The 18,804-nt window shown below is 40.6% G+C and overlaps 1 pseudogene; it reads right to left on the bottom strand.

Moving 5' to 3' along the window:
- Window positions 1-1,912: 1,912 nt before the first annotated feature.
- LOC134368946 (large ribosomal subunit protein eL19-like) lies at window positions 1,913-18,497 on the bottom strand (annotated as a pseudogene).
- Between the last annotated feature and the right edge of the window lie 307 nt (window positions 18,498-18,804).

The raw sequence follows: 18,804 nt of genomic DNA, 5'->3' as shown, positions 1-18,804 counted from the left end.
TAATTTTCTCCCTATTACCCAGATGAGCACCCCAAACAAGGCCAATTTTCCAAGTCACTACCGGGGCATTCTACTTTAGTACTGTTTTATCCTCTTTCAAATCTCCCTTCCTTTGTCTGAGGAGCCAGAGTATAAATAGGGTCAGGGTCCTGGAGCTTGCAGAGGGGTCCTCTCTCTTCTCCCAGAGGGACCCCAATGCATATCATAGGGAGTAGGACTAATCCACCCAGAGGCTGACTTTCTGAGTTCTTGCTGGGCACTCTATGGATTCATGTTGAATCTCAGATGTGTCAGAAATGTTGGCTCCAAGGGTCCCTGAAGGCCCGGCCTGGTGGATAAGATTTTAGGGTAGTCTTGTTCCAAGACAAGTGTCTCAGAGTACTGCTTCTTGTCTTTAATGTCCATCAGAATCCTCAGGTGAGATTTTACAAAAGGGAAGATTCCTGTTTTCCACTGTCTTACTCCATTAGGGCTGCTATAACAAAATGCCACAGACTGGGTGGCCTATAAACAACACACATTTATTTCTCACAGTCTGGAGGCTGATGTCCAAGATCAAGGCATGGAAGATTCAGTGTCTGGTGAGGACCTGTTTCCTGGTTCATAGACAGCAGCTTCTCTGTGTCCTCACATGGTGGAAGGAATGAGGCAGCTCTCTGGGGTCTCTTTCATAAGGGCACTAATCCCATTCATGAGGCCCCACCTCCATGACCCCATCACCTCCCAAAGGCCCCACCCCCTAACACGATCACCTTGGGGGTGAGGATTTCAACATATGAATTTTGGGAGGACACAAACCTCCAGACCACAGCACTCATACTTTTGTTTTTTTATGTTTGCAGCAGGGCTCAGAAATCTGCATTGCAAACAGCCAATACAGGCTGTTCTGATGCAGGTGATCTGTGTTCTACATTACAAAAGGGAAAAAAAACCTTACTGATTAGATGGTCTAGCACACAACATAAGAACAGCCATAAACATTAAGCAATCACCCCTTTGTGGGGTATTCATTTGAAAATTACTTTTACTGCTTCACTATCTATTTAATTCTGCTCATGTTTGGAGGAAAACAGCTGAATCCATCCCATATCCATATATTTCAAAGACAGTAGCTGCTACGCCGATCAATGATGCACGTCTAGACTCTAGAACTTTTAGGATAATGATGCTCCCTGGACTAAAGTTAGCCACCTTCTCTGTTATTCTTCGATTTCTCATCTGTCAGTAGACCAGGTGACATTTCCATGTCTATCAGCCTCCAAGGTGAACACAGCTATGCAGAAGGCATCTGCAGGGAGACTGGCCAACGCGGAAAAGAGAGGTTTGCCTCCATCTCTTTTGGTTCTGCTAATACCTTGAGGAATTTTAAAACTCTCTCTGTCATAAGGAAAGTCAAATACTTCAATAAGCAACTGGGATTTTCCTTCCTATTTATTGAGGCAGCTAAGTCACCTTGAGAGAAACAGCGCTTTGTTCCTTCATTACATCTGCGATGTTTGCTGAGAGATAACGGACAGACACTGAAACACAGACTCATGCCACTTCTGCACAAGAGGGAAAGATCACAATTCTGAGATTTCTCCACATCTTGAGTCTTTGGGGTGCCCCTGATGTCACAACAAGTGTTCTGTTCCAGATTGATGCCTGTGGTGGTATCAGGAGCGTTTCTTGTCTGATGCTCCCAATCTCCCCTTGACCTTTCTTTCAATGTTTTTCCTTGCATGTTTTTAGGAAATGCAGACAGCCGAATTCATGAAGTACCGTTTCAACCGCAACATTAATATTCTGTTTTTTGGGTTTTTCTGTTTGTTTTTGGTTTTTAGTGGACCGAGGTTTGTTTTATCTGAGTGGTTGATTTATGGGGTCACTGAGGCCACTGTGTACAAACAATAGGAGCAATAGGAGGGGAGCTTTATTCCGTGGTCTCTTCGTCCTTGCACAGAATCTTGATGACCTCCTCCTCCTTTCCTGCAGGCATCTTTATGGGTCTACATGCTTCCTTGCTCTTAGATCTGTGGGCCTCAGCCTGGTTAGCCATGAGCTTCTTGCAAACCTTGTCTGCCTTCAGCGTGTGGATGTGCTCCATGAGAATCCGCTTGTTTTTGCACGTTCTGATGGAGTTTGGACGTGTTGTCCCCTCCCAAACTCATGTGGAAATTTGATCCCCAGTGTGGCAGTGTTGGAAACTGATTGAGTCATGGGGGCGGATCCCTCATGAATGGATTAATGCTCTCCCTGGGGGAGGGGAGATTAATGAGTGAGTTCTCGCACTATTAGTTCCTGCGAGAGCTGGTTGTTTAAAAGACCCTGGTACCTTCTCTCTCTCTCTCTCTTGCTTCCTCTCACCATGTGATCTGCTTGTACCCGCCGGCTGCCTGCCACTTTCTGCCATGAGTAGAAGCAGCCTGCGGCCTGTGCCAGATGCAGGTGTCCCAGAATCGTAAGCCAAATAAACCTCTCTTCTTTATAAATTACTCAGTCTCAGGTAATTCTGTTATAGCAACACAAAACAGACTAAAACATGTTCCCCTTCACAGGTACAGGCTGTAATACATGTGGCGGTCAGCCTTCTCAGATTCACGGTATCTTCTTAGCCCCTGGCGCAGAATCCTCATCCCCCTCATCCAGGTTACCTTCCCCAGCATTGGTACACAGGCCATACCCTCTTGCTTACCTATGCCCATATGCCTGCCTTTCTGGTGGCCCAATGTGTTTTTCCAGCATCAAGCCCTGGAATGGACGGTCATGGGCTTGTGGAGGATCAGCTCATCTTTGATCAGCTTCTGGATCTGCTGATGGGACTTGGCATTGGCAATTTCACTGGTCTCACTGGGGTCCAGCCAGACCTTCTTGTTGCCACACTGAAGGACACAGTGAAGGCAAGCCTCTTCTGAAGCCTGAATACTCATACCTGCTGCTGCAGCTACAAAAGGAAAGGCAATTTTCTGTATTTCATTTAATTTTTCGGCAAATACCAACATTCTTATACGGTGGCAGAAGTGAAAACATTTCTCTAGATTAATGATTCTCGAAATGTGCTTTCCAGGCCAGCAGCACCAGCATCACTTGGAGACCTGTAGAAATGTAAATTATTGGGCCCCACCCAGACCCAGTGATTTAGGATCAACACACCTTCCAGGTGATTCTGTTGTATGATGACATAAGATCACTGCTCTAAATTTTCATCAGGAATATCAGCATTCTTTGGAAAAGAATGCTCCAACATAATAAAATGTTTTCAGTGATACATAGTGCTATGTCTTTATTGATATTTCATGATTAATCCCCATTTTTCCCTAAAAAAGATTTGATATTTTTCTACATATTATTGCTTTCGATTAATGCATATTTAGAAATAGTAACATGCTGTAGATGATCTAATAATGTCAACATATAATGGATGTGTAAGGTTGCTGAGGAAGGAGATGCTAGTCAGGTAAAGGAAGAAAAGATTTTATTAGCAAGGGACAAGCGGACCTGCTGGGCTGAGCCAAAAAATGGTGTCTGCACAGCGAGGCCCTTGGGCGTCCTCTTTTGCAGGGTTAAGATTGGCATCTGGCCTAGCCTAGGAAGACAGTCTCTATGTCTCGTTCCAGGTACAGCTTGCTCATGGGAACAGAGACTCGGGGAAACAGAAAGCTTGGACTAACATAGGGAAACAGTTATAATGTTACATTCTGGGGTACAGCCTGCTCAGCCTGCTTGGGGGAGCTGAGCCTTAGGGAAGCAGAGACCTTGAAGAAGGAAAGAGAAACGAAATCAAAGGGTGGGGGCTTTCTAAATGTCAGGTTCTCAGTCCCAGGGACCTAACAGAGTGAACTATATATCATGTTCTCTTCTTTAAAAGCTTCACTAAAGAACTCACAAAATGGGTAAACAATGGGGAAACTAATACGAGTGGTGCAATTTAATTGTGCTGATCTACGGCATGCTAAATGCTGGGCAGGGATTACGTCTCTTAAACCTACGAGATGCATTTGACGCAGAACAAAATTGAACTTCAAAGTCATTGAGTACCTACGCCAGGACTGTTCACCCAGACGTCCCCCTCCATAGCTGCCTCATTATTTCATTAAAATAACTACATTCTTGTTCTTTTTGGGGGTAAAGGTGATCATTCATTTTTTTTTGCCTCCTCTTGTCTGTTTTGCAAAAAAAATTGGCTTTATTGTCCATGCTCTGATTTAAGGGTATGCGGATAAGCCACTCTGAGCAGAATTACAAGGGATCCCCTAAGAGTTCTCTAGGGTACAGTGTGTGTGTGTGTGTGGGGGAGGGTACAGCTGTAGAACAAGTAGTGACCCAGGGAGGGGGACAGGAAGAACAGCCTCCCTGTGCTGTGACTAGGACAAGGTTTCCATGCCAGCCTGGCTCGCATCATGCTCGTCTCCCACAGCAGCCGGGTGCAAGTGCTATCTGTTCTGCGACGTCACTTCTCATAAGAGTCTGCCAGCACCTTCATCTCCAGCATCCACTAACACAGAGAGAGAAACTGAGTTTATTCAGGAAGCCCAAAAAGCCACACAGAGAATGTGTAATCGTTAATAAAGAGTTAAATGAATTCAAACCATGGGACTGCAGGCATTTGTAAGGCATGTTAGTTTCCATAGTTTATATTTAATCTGCTGGGTAGTTTATATTTAAACTATATAGAAAGTAATACAGTTGATGTTTAAACTGTGTGTCTATATGTGTGTATCACATATATGAGGAGATGGAGCAGAAATGTACATCGCTAGGAATATTTAACTTCTCTGTCTTAACATTTGCAATATGCTCAAGAAAGTTTGACCTTCTGCTTTCAACTTAATCCAGATTGATTTTATTTTTCTGGCTTTTAACAGAAATTCCTACACCACAGGAAGGGTTTCCTGGAAAGGTGAGTCCGCGCCATCCAAATCTTTCAACTGGACCGAGGCAACTGGCTCTTTAATCATCCTCCGTTCTTACCCTATTCAATCCACCCCCCACCCCATAGTCACAGTAAACCTGTTACAAAGTCAGTCAATCCTATCGCTTCCCTGTTCAAAACCTCCCAGTGACCTCTCAACTAATTTTGTGTAAAAGCCACAGTCCTTAAGGTCACCCCTCCACTAGATGGTCTGGCCTTCCATATTGTCTGACCTGGTCTCCAGTATCTTTCCCTCAAAACCTTCCTTCCTGGCTCACCTCCTTGCTCATCTTGGAAAACTTTACATTTCCCCACCCCCCCTGCCCCTACCTCCATCACTCTCTGACCAGCCCACTTTTGTGTGTGTGGTTCTCATGACAACCGATTGATTATATTTTAGTTTCTGATTTGTCTCTCCTGCAATCCCTAGGACCAAGGACTCACTGGGAGCCTCGACAACAGTTCCACACACACGGCGGGCACTCAGAAGACGTTTGCATCATGAATGAATATGCAGAGAGACAATCTAGGGGAGCTCGAAGGCACACAGATTCCAGTGCTCAGCACCGTGTCCCTTGGGAAGGGCGGGCCATGACACTGTTGGATATGCCATTTGAGATGGTTCCAATTTAGAGCAGAGGACGTGCCCCCACTCATTTCTTGGTGGTAAGTTGGACAGAGCATTTGCTCTTTCTTCTTGTCACCCTGGCCAACATTTGTGAACAAGCTCACCTGCCACTTTAACTCACTGGCCCTGGTTCCAGTTTTCCGCACTGTGTCTGTTGTCATTCTTGGTCCTCAGAACACTGTTACTACAGTCCCAGGGACTGAGAAGAAGGTGACAGAATGTGCCTTCATGGGATCTTTTACTTCATTTTCTGAGAAATCCCTTTTCATATTTATCCCAACGCAGCCTCAAGTATCTCCTTCTACTGTCCTGAACTCACTGAAAAGAGCGAAGGCACTGAATTTTGAATGAAAATTTAATACGAAAGAAATATAGTATTTTCCATATGTTTCTTTAGCTTGCATCACAACAGTTTTAAGCATTCTTTTCATTTTGTTTTTTTGTTTTTGAATCACACAAATTATACAATTTTGCAATTTTAAGAGACTATACCGATGTTTGAAAGGTTGTGTCCACAAAGGACAGGTAAACGCCCAAAGGCACTGCAGCCACGACTGGTAATAAGTGACAGAAATAATATTTTAAAGGTTCATAGTAATAGGCAGTCAACTAATCAAAAATTTTAGCACTCTTAAGAGTGGATTTGCTGTTTATTTATTTATTATTATTATTTTTTTACATTCTAAGATGGTGTTGTGGAGCCACTGGGGGTCAGGGGGTGAGGGGTCAGGGGAGACGGAGGAGGAAGGAGGGAGTGGACATGGTCAAGGCCCGTGGCACCCGTCTCATTCCAGCAGGGGAGCCTGGGGCCCTTCCAGCCACAGCCTGGTGTTTGTGGCTGGGCTGGATGCAGATGTTGGGGGGTGTGGATTTACTGTTATAATTTCATTTTTGATCTCAAAATAGTTTGATGAACGAATTTGTAGTTTTCGCAGTGCATTTTTTCTGCAGTCTGGTTAATTGGTTTAAGCAATGTCAATGCAAAAGTGATTTAAGGATAAGAAGGTGAGAATGTGACTGCCCAGTTAAGTCATCTTGGGTGGTCCTTCCCACTTCTCTGTATTTCAACTGCCTCATCTACAAGAGAAACCATAGATTTCCTTCCAATCCTGTGGAGACATACTTTCGGTTTATCGTGTGCCAGCCGAATCCTTCTACCTCACTTCAAGTAGCACCACATCTACGTCCATTTCGTGCAGGTTTCACACTATCCGCTGTGACCGTGGGGCAGTCGTTGGTACCACCACACAGCTAATTTTATCATAGTAGTCATGAGCATGCAAAGAAAAAGCTGATTCAATAAACAAGCAAAAATAGCTGCAGATCCAAGAGGCCAAAAGCTGTGTTTTACCCACAGGATATTGAACTTTTTGACTTTTTGACTCTAGAATTGTAAGAACTAAAATAGATACGTCCTCCTCCTGTGTGATTCATTCATAAATCACCGACAGTCACCGTGTTCCTTGGATCACCACCAGAGCTGCCTGCAGATGCCCCACGGAGCTCTATGACACCGTCAGCTTCATGGCTGGTCAGTTAAAACTTTCCAAAGTGACTGTTTATTTATAGTTTTCAAAGGAGGGATGAATGCTCTGTCTTTTCCAAAACAGGGATTCGATGCCGAGCCTCTCTTGTGCTCATACTGGGAATTCCCTTTTGCCAGTACAAAGTCCTCCAGTGCAAACGGCTTCCAGTCACCGTTACCCACGATGGACTGTTTCCCTCATTGACATATCTTCTTCATTAGGAAATGTGTCCCTGCCCCTTGCTTTATGAGACTTCATTTTTTATTAATGTGACAGAAACTGTTGTTGCTATTATAACATACAACTAATGGCTAAAAAGAATAATGCTTTTGGTTGGAAGTTATCTTAAGGATATGGATATAAGGTAAAGTTATAATATCTAAATATGAGGTGTGCTTGAGATAATCTCACCTAAAAAACCCTCACATATTTGTACCCTAAAGCGATGGCTCTAAGCCAGGAGAGATTACGTCTCCTCTTTCACCCCTGGGACATTTGGCAATGTCTGGAGATGGTTTTGGTTGTCACAGTTGGGGGATGGGGATGCTACTGGCATCCAGTGGGCAGAACTCAGGGATGCTACGAAACATCCTACAGTGCAGGGAAGCCCCCATCAGAAAGAATTATCTGGCCCCCAAAAGTCAGTAGTGCCTATGATGAAAAATCCTACTCAAAACAGAGGTGGGGAGGAGTAGAGGTGACACAAAACAACATTTTCTTTGCAAAAAAAGTTTTAACTTATTTTACAGAGTTTTTGTTTATTTGTTTATTTGTTAGCATTTTGGATGTTTCAAATTATTCTGCGGTTTTATATTTGCAGTCTTTTGTTTTCGTACAACTTGTTCTGGCCCATCGCCCTAGTCCTAGAAGTGTAGCACTAACACTCCACATCCGGAAAGATTAACATCTCTTGCTGCAGCACTGTTGGAAATGTCCCTTCCTTGTCTAAATGAATTAGTATCCATTGCACCGTCTCATGGATGAGGGGCTATCTAATCACAGATAAACGGGCCAATGTCAGTAGACTCTCTTTATTTTCAATAGCTCCATTTTCTGTTATCTGTAATAGGTCACTTGGACTCAAGCCCACTATTTCTACATTTGCTTGCTATGTTGTTCTCAAGAAAAGGTAAGACAGGGTTGTTGTTACTTGTTAAATGAAGGAGGTTACTCACTTCCTGAGACTGCACTTACAGGCCATTTCCTCTTCTGTTATTTGAGTCAGGTCAAAATTCCCGAGAGAGTGTGGGAAGACAAGTCCCAATATTGATTTTTTATTGAACACCTGCTGCACGTTCTAAGAACGGATGCACTCTGCCTAGGTTTCTTCTTGCTATGGGAACCACGACTGCTCACTGATTATATAAAATCCAAACCGATCGTGAGATAGAACAGAAAATAGTATTTATTTGTGTGACAAAAACTTCCATCAAAGAAAACCTGTTTTCTTGCTTTATAACACTTTATCTCCTTTCTACAAAAATCTGTTCTTATTATTTTAATACGTGGGATAAAAAGATAGATTTTGGTCAAATGCATAAACATGCAAGGGTGACCCTAAAAAAACAGGTTTGCTCTGTGTCCTTATCTTAGAGTACTACCAACTAAAATATTTACAGATAAAATGATGGGACCCCTGAGAACGTCTTCTGCCTAACGTGACGGGCAGGATGAGGATCTGACAGGACTGATAATGGAAGTTAGTAGTCCCTTTATATAATTCTGTCTATTTTTATGTGTGTGCAAAATTCCTATAATACCAATATTTTAAAAAGTATCCTTTAAAGATATATATTCCACACTCATCATTTATAAATAAGGGAGCTAGAGACAGTATGTTGTGAGCTTTTAAGATGATGGGGGAAATTCTGGATACAGTGAAATGAAAGCCCAGGTGTCATGCTCCAAAACTGGCTGTGTCCTGTCCTGACATGGTATTGAATGTCCTCCAGACTATCAGTGTCTGTCATTACACTTGCTTAACTCTACATTTCAACCTTGACCTGGTCACTGCTTCCTACCTAGAATAGAGTTCAAAGAATGTTTATCTCTTTTAGAATCTTTCATCTTTCCCATTGCTGCCAGCAACACATTTTCAACTTGTTTAATAAGATATTTATATGTTTATTTTTCTAGTTTCTGCGCAGTCAGTATTGACCAACAATATTGATTCATATTTTCCATCTACTCTGTTAGCCAGCACACCACAGCCTGCAGTTTAAATCAGGCCCACTGGTCGGTTTGTGTCAATAAAGTTTTATTGGAATGCAAACTTGCTCATTTGTAGATGTATTGTCTATGGTTTCTTTTGTGATAAAAAGGCAGAGTTGAGTAAAGTTGTGACAGAGACCACCTAGTATGCAAAGCTTAAAACATTTACTTCTAGCTATTTACAGACCAAAAAATCGCTCAACTTTTATCTATTCAATAATTTAAGAAATCCATATTGAGTATTTTTTCTTTTAAATTTAACCTATATTCATAGTACTCAATTTTATTATACATTCAATATGCATCCTACTCAAATAAGTTTATTATCTTTTAATAAAATATAATAATTGCTATGATAATGAGAAAATTTGGCCCTTGTTCAGAGGAAGGAAAATACATTGGTATTTTTTTCTTTTTATACTTGAGGACTTTTGTTTCATTTCATTCTGCTTTAAAATATTTGCAACGCCTGAAAACAGCTAATAACTTGTTCTTTGTTTGGCCAAAATATTTTCCTCTAAAAGAGTCATTGTAATGGAAACAAATTCCTAAACTCTCTGGAATTGTGCTCTGACCAGAGTGAAATTGCAAAGGCTTATAAGGGGTGCTGAGCTTATTAATTGTTCTGGCATAAAGTAAAGAGGAGGAGCACATGTGAAGCTTTAGCGAGTGTGATACCTGTTGACCAAGGGGTAGGTTGGTTTGAAAGTGCATGGTGATGGGTTGGTTTCTTAAGCACTGGTAGGGCTCAGAGCTGGGTATGGAAATAGCAGGGAGAACTCATGGAATCTGACAACACTTTCTCAGTGGGAAGGGGGTTATTCTCCAGTTAGGACAGTTTCTCTTCCTGACCATGGACTTGGACTGCATTAACTTTGAGAATTGTTGACCCTCAGAAGGAGTGTGCATATGTGTGCGTGTGTGTGTGTGTGTGTGTGTGTATCTATGTGTGCTTGGTCTTTGGTTTTCTAACAATTATCCACTTAAAGACCAAGAAGACTAAGGGGATAAATTCTCCCTTCACAGTGACAAAGAGACCTTGGAGGGACTTACCCACGGAGTAGTTCCACACTTGCTGAAGTTGTCCTGTCCACAGGCCACTAGCCATATGTGGTCACTTAAATTAAAATTAACTACGATGAAATAAAATAAGAAGTTCAGTTCCTCTGTCCCTCTATTCACCTTTCCAGTGCTCGACAGCCACGTTGGGCAAGGGCTACCATATTGGACAGCATGGCATGAACATCACCATCATCACAGAGAGATGGACCGAGAGGCTCTGGACTAGTGGACCGTGTGGACTGCACCCTGGGAGAAATAGCAGGTGATTTTAAGGTGGGAAGATGCCTAGCAAGAAGGGGTAGTGTTGTTTTGATATTAAGTTGAGGGCAGGGTCCATAGAGGACTAAGGACTCAAGTTCTTTCTGTTTCTTTCTCTCTCTCTCACGGGTTCTCACCTTTTGTTTTTACATTAACTCTCACTTTGTCTCTCTCTTCCCCTTATTTGAAGAAAGAAATAGATCTAGTCTTCGGGTTTACTGCACATGGTTAGAATTGGGATATACCAAGCGGTGTCTCCATGTGAAGTTTTTTTTTTAAAAAAAATTTTCCAGTGGACAGTAATATTTAAAATCCAGTTGGGAGGAAGGTTTATTTTCTGGTCATTAAAATTAGCTCTACATATTCCTAAACTTCCACTAAAGTTTGCTACAGAGTACTTTGCATGGATACAAAGGGAGAGAAGTGTAATGTTATTCACATCACCAGTCCTCTGAGGCCTGTGTACCAACAGTGGCATTTACTGATTGCAATAACAGAGTCAACTGAGGATGCTGGTGTTTGAGTATTTAACTGCATAAGACATCTTTAAAACATTGTTTCGTAGGAAGGACGGGAGTCCACTTTTTATTGTAACAAAGTCGTAAATTTTATTTTGAAAACAAAAATCTCAGCTCAGCTTTTTCTTCTTTAGTTTCATTATGTAAAATGGGTATACTAAAGGAGAATTACTTGTGTTCGTTTCGAATTTTTATATTTATATCCCCTTATTTGGGAAACTTTCAATAAGAGTTATTATTGGAATACAATCCTCATTTTGTCCTGTTTCTACTCTTCTTTTTAAGAATTTTAAAGTACAAAATAAATGTTTATAAAATTTCTATTGCAGGATACAACTTTCCTGGCAAAGAAGAGTTTTATCCACCAAATATTTTAATAATAAATTACTAGCTATGAATGAATATTGAGTTCATCAGTGAATATGAATGAACGTGCATGAATCATTGGAACTAATTATCTTGATTTCAGGGTTGTGATATGATTCATATCATACATAACTGTTTGTGGTTGGTTGTTTGTTTAAATACCATGCACAGCCATTTATGAATAGCCTTAGGCCACTTCATTTCTTTGACTTTGGACCTTCCACTCTTTGGCTGAAGGACAGTCGGTCACTGCAGTTTAGAGGGAACAGGACAGATTGAGATGGCTTGAGGGCAGGGTAACAAAAGTGGCAGGGGTGCAGACAGAAAGACAACAGTTTCTATTTTCATCCAAGAACACACCGCGTTTTTCATGTTACTGCTGGCTTTCACCAAACATCATTTTAAAAATGATACCTATATAAAATGAGCTTGAGACACATTACCTACGTGGCTGACTCTGACTTTTAAGGATTCACATTCCACTGTAGTCCCAGACATTTCAACCTCAAATATTTGAAGTTTAGCAATCCTTTGGGTATTACTTCATTTTCCTATTCTATAGCTAAATTTAAGAAAAATACATTGAGTGATTTTTACTCAAAAAATATGGTCCTTAAAGAATATGTCTATCTGCATATCCTGATATCCATACGTCAAAAGAAGTCTGGAATAATGTCCTCTAAACATTAACACTGATTACATTTGAGATGAATTCGGGGTAAGTCATTGCAATGCTTTTTTCCCCCAGTATTTTAAATTTTGTAGAATTGCACTATTTTTATATAAGCTATAAAATAATTTCAATGTTTTACTTAATTAGTTGTAGAATGTTAGATATTTTGCGTTGCTTGCTTTATAAAAAATTAAACATTTTTATGTAGAGGATACCTTTGCTTTTAAATCTTGATCTACGGTTTTTATTGTGTAAAAGGGCCAGACTCCTTGACAAAGAATCGCTGAGCTCAGTATCCTTAAGGTGCTTGATACATATCGCTATGCTATCTTCCCGAAATACGCAGCCTCTGAGAATGTTTTCCTCACTACCCTCCTGTTTGGTTTCATTTTAGAGCTATTGATCTAACCTTCTCTCCTAAAACAGTAATGCTGTTTGATTCAAAGAACAAAACACAGAAAACATGCATCTGTTTCATTTTCTGTTTTTATAAAGATTGGCTCATGATCTAACGTGGCAACCAAGATATAGAAAATAGATAAGTGGGCACAAGCACGATGCTTTTAGATACTCCTTTCTGAGTGGAAGTTTGCCTCTGAAATAAGATCCCTTTGTGCCTTTCTCCATCACTGAGCTACCTTTCCAAAGATTGTTTCTGCCTAGTCAATATACTCAAACACCCGAGGCTATAGTTCTTGAATTATAATTACTTATAATGTACATGTATGTCCAAACTTCTGTACTGGTTAATGTTAGCACTAACCAAAAAACACTCAAGGTAATATTTTGATTGAAAAATTTCAGCAATACCTAAAATGAGTTTTTGAAATAAGTTAGTGAATGTTTGCAATTAGTAAGAATAAATAGCACTATTTTGAAATCAGTACTTGTAATCAGTATTTCCACTAAAATTCACATTTTACATTGTTATTTTTTATATTTAATAAATGCATCCTATAAACAGTATACCTAAAAGGATCATACTCAGGTGACATATTTTGTTTTGAGAAGTACATAAATTAGTTATGTAAAATGCCATTTTTTGGGAATCTGATAGTCCTACCACTAAATGTAGAGTTATGGTGAGTCAGCATGCAAATAGAATTTACTAAGAGTTAGAATACTGTAAAACATTTTAAATATTATTGGCATATGTATATATTGAAACCCAAAGGGAAAAATGAATTGACATGATATTTCAATACCACAGAAGAAAGTGGCTGTGAAGCAGGAGATATCAGTGTCAGGTAGGTTCTGTGATTCAGTAGATATCAGTTTGTCAGGTAGATTCCACCTCCACAAAATCTCATATATCTTTATATCTGGACTTGGTGTTTGATATTTAAACCAGGTAAAAATTCTGCAAGATTTAAACGAACAGTTTGCAGAGTGTTTTATTTTTTTTTCCAACTCCATGATGTTGACTAGTTCATTGCAGTCAGCTTGTAGCTATGTGCATTATGCCATGATATGTCACACTGTCTGCACCACGCTCAGCCAGTGACCGAACCGGCCATCCCTATATGGGATCCGAACCCGTGGCCTTGGTGTTATCAGCACCGCACTCTCCCAAGTGAGCCACGGGCCGGCCCGATATGTCACACTGGACAGACTAGGAAGTGGCTTGAGATTTAAATGCCTTAGGGAGATTTAGCTTAATCAGGGAAGTTTCTACATTTTTCTCTTTCAGCCCAACTTTTCTTTCATCCTGTCTTATTTAAAAGATTTAAGTTTCTTTAGACTGATGAGGACGGTGGTTGAAGCCAGGAAAGCGTGGGTGGGAATTCAAAGCCCTGCTTTTTAACTAGAATGCAAATGCTACTCTAACATCATTTGAAACAGACTGAACTGCCCAAATTTCAACCATCTTGAAAACAGGAAATCTGTACCACAGCCAAAATGGAAACAGAGTATTTCTCCATTACTTGGAGTTGTACTGGGCCCAAATGTGGAGCCTAGGAAATACTGGTTAAATGTTGTTTTTGGACCAACCAATGAGTTAGTTTTAAAGTTCCTCCCATAAAAAAAACGAAAGAAAACATTACTTTAATATAAAGAGACACCAAGTCAAATTGTCTTTTGGCTCAAAATTCTCCACATTATTTTTTTGAAGTTTACACTGTATTAAGTTTTTCTTGAAATAAAATTTTCTGCTTTTGTTCTCAAAAGATGTGAGTTTCATGGCATCCAAAAAAGGGCTCTTTACCATGATTGCAGCCCAGAAGGAACTGGCTCCTTAACTTTTGATAAGAACATGAACAAAATAATAGACATAGCTTTCCTATTTCTTCTTCAATGCTGTACACAATTCTGATTTTTCTTTTTCACTCGACCTTCACTTTTGGCTACAATACCTTGAATTTCTGATACAAAATATATAAGCGTGACTATAATCCAAAATGATAGACCATAACAAGTGTTGATGTAGAGGTAGACAAATCGGAACCCTTATACACTGCTGACGGGAAGGACAGATAGTACAACCACTTTGGACAATAGTTTGGCAGTTTCTTAAAAAGTTAAAGGTAAATGTATTATGTGATGCAGCAATTCAACTCCTATGTAGTTAACCTAAAAAAATAAAACGTGTATCCACACAAGCTTGCACACAAATGTTCACAGCAGCATTATTCTTAACAGCTGAACAAATGGAAACAACCCAAATGCGCATCAATTGATGAGTAGATAAACAATATGTTGTCTACCTGAAGGATGAAATACTGTAGCAGTCTGGGTCCAGTGGGAGATAGAAACCATGCAGTACACTAAACAGGGGAAGTTGAATGTAAAGAATGATCAACAGTGATGGAAGAGTAACTGTAAGATGTATAAAAATTCTATAAGGTACCCTAGTGGGCAGGGAGAGTGTCCAAATAAGGGTAAAGTAGGAAAAGGTTTAGGGGTTCCTTCTTGGAAAACACATGGCACTGCCATTTAAGAGTGGAAACGTCTGGTGGTTTGGCCAGGCCAGAGTGGGTCTGGAGTTGCTGGGCAAACTGGGCCCCATTCTGGAGTGTGGGTGAGGGGACAGGTGATTAGCAACCAGTGACCAAAAGAGAATCTGTGCACTGGAGTAAACACAAGGTGTTCAAAGGGAGCAGTCAGGTGGGGAGCTTGCAGAGGGACAACGACTTGGTGTGCGGCCTCTGTGGGACTCTGGTTCCTGAGCTGAGTGGCCTGGGAAACGATCATGGCCAAGCTTAGGTGTCAGGGTTGCTGAGGGACTGCAATGTGGGCCCAAGGCTGGAGCAGGCTCCTCCGGATGTCTTCTTATGGGCACTTCCGGGCACTTCCGGTCTCCGTCCACCTGCACCGGAAGTTGCAGGAGCTTCTTCCCCTTGCAATATACCTGCAGCGCCCTCTGCTGAGAGCCAGGTGCTGGTGTCAGAGGAGGGATGTTTCAGAGGGTTCTTATCAAGGAACATTATTGTCCCTGAACGTATACTGAGGGGTGCATTGGGAGCTGAGGGGCAACACACTGATAACCGACAAAAATGAAAAGGAGGTGCAAAGGGGCAGGGTTTTTCTACACTAAAGTTAAATTATTGTGAAGGTTGCACAACTCTGTAAATATACTAAAAAAAACCCCGAAATTTACACTATAAAGGGGTGAATTTTACAGTATCATATATTACATCTTGATAAAACTGTTAAATTCTACTATATAATTAAGGAAAAAACATTGATGAGACCTAGCTTTGTTTGAGCTAATCATTTTGTGTTGCTCTGAACCCAAAGAAGGGAGGGTTGGTAGCAACATATAAAAATTATTTAATTAGTGTTTGGATTCTGTGTGAGCTACTCTTGGATAATTAGAATGGTTTCAAAAATCATAATGGCTCTAAATTTATTTATGTGTTAGCAGTGTGACTAAATTCTAATCTTATTCCTGTTTATTTTATTTTATTTTTGGATGTTACCTGTTTGTAATAGGTACACATTTACGTTCTACAAATACTTTCACTCATATTAATTTTCATTAAATTGTCTTCATTCTTCTGAATTTTTTCTCTACGTGTTAATAATGCACAGTGAAAATAGGAGAGTTCTAAAACTCTAACTTGATTTGAGAGTGTTCATGAAGTGAAAGTCTTGGCAAATGGAGCATTGACAATGATGGAGAAATCTCCTGCCTTTTATCCAACCACGAACACTTAGTTCTGAGTTTAGTCTTCACATCTTATTCAATTAATAGACAGAAGAACAACTTTCCATTTGCTGATAAGTAGGAAGGACCACGTTAGACTGGGACAAGGGAGATTTGCTGTAACTAATAGAAACTGACCTGCAGAAATGTCTGCCTAGCTCAGTGCCATACTGCGACAAATCCAAATCCAATCAGGCACACACGTCCTGGTGTGTGTGTGGTTTAAGTTCTGCATCATTATGGTCCAAGACCCCAAAACCGGACAGGGACAGATGAACTGTCCACCACACCTGCTATATATCATTGGATACTTACATTTAATTATCAATCTCAAACCTCCGTTTTGCACACAGAATTGATGGCGATCTCTTGCTAAGTCTCATTATGCATTTCTTCATTTCCATTTTGCAGACATAGCTTATTAGAGCTAGCCAAGCTGCCTATAACCGTTGGACGTAATTCTCTTGGTCTTTTAGTCACTGCAGAGTCAGAGACTGCTGAATTTGTGACTAAAAAGCAGAGTGTAAATGGGTGTGAGGCCAAAATGGGTCAAAAATCCATTCATTATGGAATCAAGATGACAGGAGGATTAGTCAAACAGAACTACACTTAGGAGGCCTTCTGCTGTGGACTGTTCCTGAGGATAGAGGATGCTGGTCCAGAGGTCATCTCCTGGACCTCAGCAGGGTTATGAAGAAACTTGGATCTATGTCCTTACACCCATTTCTCAGTTAATGAACAACAGGAAGGCTCTTCTCCATGTCTGAGGCAATTAGAGTAGCAACATTGGGATGTTAACAGGGAATCCTTGTCCAGAGTGCCAAGCTTTAGACACAGAGTAAGAAAAAGAGATTTGAGAAAGACTTATACAAAGGCTGCCCTTATGCAAAGAAGATGATGTGAGAAGCTACCTGGAAACGTAGATACACTGGACTTGATGCTTATGACTCACGTAGAAGATAAAGATCCTGTCAACCTTAACAGGCTTTACAGGAGCGGAGGATTATTCCTTATTGCTATGGGCTAAATCTGTCTCCTGAAGCTTCATGTAGTGGAAAGAAACTTAATCTACAGTGTAACAGTGTTAAGGGAGTAGGAAATCAATTATGGTATTTAAAAGGGTATAGCTTAAGAGGTGATTGGATTGTGAAGACTATGTCCTTGTGCATGGATTGATCCATTCATAGGGTAATGGGCATGGTTGTGATGGATTCATAAGGAGTGGGGGTCAGGAGGTGAGCTCTGCCTTGCTCAGCTTGTTCTCACCATGTGACACCCTCAGTTGCTGTAGAGTCACCCCACCAGGAAGAAGGCTCTCAGCAGATGTGCTGCCTGGGCTTTGAACTTCCCAGCCTCCAAAACTGTAAGAAATAAATTTCGTTCCTTTACAAGTTACCCTGTTTCAGGTATTGTTATAAGCAACAGCAATGGAGTAATACACTTATAGATTTAAAAAATACCCAGAGTAGACTGGTAAGGAAGAATTCATGTAATTTATCTGTTATTTTAGCACCAGAAAATCAGTATCCGTGAAAAGTGGAGAGGGCTTTCTCTTTTCCCTTCTTTCCAGGCTTATTGAAATGAACTAAGCATCATGCTCTCAGTACCTCTTGGCTATTCAATAAAGACTTCATGTGGATGTAGTGCTGGGTCCTTCTGGGTTCCTGTGACATCTACTCCACAGACATATTTATTATTTAACAAGGGTCTTCTAAAAAGTTATTCCTTTACCCAGCTGCATGACTCAGGGTGGAAACTTCATGCACTGGCAGGGCAGTAAAAAGATATTTTGAAGCAGATGGTCCTCTTAAAAAGACTAATTTTAAATAGAAACAGAAAAATGCAAATATGTCATTTCACTTGACCATAGTAATAGCATCATATTTAACATTTTCAGTCTGGACCATCTGGGCTTGATTCTCATCTTTTGAAATTCTAAGGGAGCTATTTTGGTTCTGCTTGGGAAAGTTTCGGTTGAGTTACAAGCAGGATGCGAATCTAGTCCTGTTGCTGAAACAGAAAGACGATCTTTTTTTGAAATCATTTTATAGAAAAGTTACTTTAGGAAGAAGAATTTGGAGTCTCTGAATATACTTAAGGGATGAAGAACATTTCACATGCCAACAGCGATCAATTTGGACCTCAACCAACCATCAATTCTATATGAATAAGACATGCTATTTCCTTCAGGTCAGATGAAGCCTGCTTTTCCGACATGGTTGGTGTTCCCATGGCATTTGTACTGCAGACATCTCTGCATGAGTTTCTTCTGTCTCCTGAGAAAGTTTTGGGTGAGGAGTCAAGTTATATGGTAATAGGGTGCGGTAGAACAGTCTTTCTCCTCTCCTTGCCTCTGTGTGAGGACTTTCCTCTTCAGTCTCAAATGCCACGTGAAAGCTGTTAAAATATGTTGTGACTCATTGCTTTTAGACGCCTTTTTTAAAAACTTGTACAAGTGCTGCTTTAATATCAACATAAGCCGTGCGAAGAGAAAAATACCACCTACAATCTTTCAACCTTAGCA

This window comes from Cynocephalus volans, chromosome Y, assembly GCF_027409185.1.
Source record: "Cynocephalus volans isolate mCynVol1 chromosome Y, mCynVol1.pri, whole genome shotgun sequence".
NCBI lineage: Eukaryota > Metazoa > Chordata > Mammalia > Dermoptera > Cynocephalidae > Cynocephalus > Cynocephalus volans.
The sequence above is the reverse complement of the archived record's forward strand: the minus strand, read 5'-3'. Positions and strand labels throughout refer to the sequence as shown.